Here is a 1,900-nt window from a genome sequence, read left to right on the forward strand (position 1 = left end):
AAAAAAAAAAAAAAAAAAAAAAAAAAAAAAAGAATTGTGTAAGATCTGTATATTGAAAACTACAAAATGTTGCTGAGAGAAATTCAAGAAGACCTAAACAAATGGAGACATACTCTATATTCATGGTTTAGGAAACTCAGTATTAAAAAGACATCCATTTTGCCTAATTGTCATACAGATTCAACACAATTCCTATAAAAATTCTGGGCCGGGCGCAGTGGCCCACGCCTATAATCCCAGCTCTTTGGGAGGCCGAGGTGGGTGGATCATGAGGTCAGGAGTTCGAGATCAGCCTGACTAAGATAGTAAAACCCTGTCTCTACTGAAAATACAAAAATTAGCCAGGTGTGATGGGGGGTGCCTTAGTCCCAGCTACTTGGGAGTCTGAGGCAGGAGAATCACTTGAACCCAGGAGGTGGAGGTTGCAGTGAGCAGAGATCATGCCATTGCACTCTAGCCTGGGCAACAAGAGAAACTCCGTCTTAAAAAAAAAGAAAAATCTGGCAGTTTTTTGGGAAGAAGTCGTCAAAATTATTCTAAAGTGCATATGAAAATGAAAAGGATGTAAAACAGCAAAAAAAAAAAAAAAAAACTTGAAAAAGAACAGAGTCAGAGGATTTATATAACTTATTTTTAATACTACAAAATGACAGCAATCAGTGTGTGGTGGCACTCGCCTGTAGTCCCAGTTACTTGGGAGGCTGAGGCATGAGAATCGCTTGAACCCAGGAGGCGGAGGTTGCAGTGAGCCAAAGTTGCGCTACTACACTCCAGCCTGGGTGACAGAGAGAGACTCTGTCTCAAAGAAAAAAAAAAAAATAGTAATCAGGACAGTGTAACATTTGTGTAAGGATAGATTAATTGATCAATGGAACAGAATAGAGAATCCAGAAATAGACCCACACTTCATGGTTATTTATTTTCAACAAAGACACCAGAGCAATCCAATGAAGAAAGGACAAGTGCTTTTTAACAAATGGTGCTGGAATAAAGGGGTATCCATACGGACAAAAATGAACCATGACTCCTACCTCACATCATACACAAAGATTGATTCGAGATGGATTATAAACTTTAACATAAAACTGAAGACTTTAGACTATAGACTTTAACATAAAAACTAAAACCAAGACTTTTGTGGAAAACATAAGCCGTCTCTTCATGACTAAAAGGTAGAGAAGGACATAGGAAAACCCTGTCTCTACAAGTAATTTTTTTTTAATTAGTCAGCCATGGTGGCGTATGCCTGTGGCCCCAGCTACTCAGAAGGCTGAGGTGGGAGTATCACTCAAGCCTGGGAGGTCGAGGCTGCTATGAGCTATGATCATACCACTGCACTCCAGTGTGTGCAGTGAGCTGTGATTGTACCAGTGCACTCCAGCGTGGGCAACAGAAAGAGACCCTGCTTCCAAAAAAACAAGGAGATGAGGCCAGGCATCGTGGTTCACACCTTTAATCCAAATACTTTGGGAGGCAGAGGCAGGAGGATTGCTTCAGGCCAAAAGTTCAAGATTAGCCTGGGCAATATAGGAAGAACGCACCTCTACTAAAAATTTACAAATCAGTGGCCAGGCCCAAGGGCTCACACAGGTAATCCCGTAACTTGGGGAGGCCAAGGCAGGAGGATTGCTTGAGCCCAGGAGCTCAAGACCAGACCTGACAACATGGAGAAACCCCATCTCTACAAAAAATACAAACATTAGCCAGGTGTGGTGGTGTGCGCCTGTAGTCCCAGCTACTTGGGAAGCTGAGGTAGGAGAATCGCTTCAGCCTGGGAAGTAGAGATTGCAGTGAGCTGAGACTGTGCCACTGCACTCCAGCCTGAGCAACAGAGACCCTGTCTCAAAAAAAAAGGAGGCTGGGCCGGGCACGGTGGCTCAAGCCTGTAATCCCAGCACTT

Source organism: Mandrillus leucophaeus, unplaced genomic scaffold (assembly GCF_000951045.1).
Source record: "Mandrillus leucophaeus isolate KB7577 unplaced genomic scaffold, Mleu.le_1.0 Scaffold3, whole genome shotgun sequence".
Classification (NCBI taxonomy): domain Eukaryota; kingdom Metazoa; phylum Chordata; class Mammalia; order Primates; family Cercopithecidae; genus Mandrillus; species Mandrillus leucophaeus.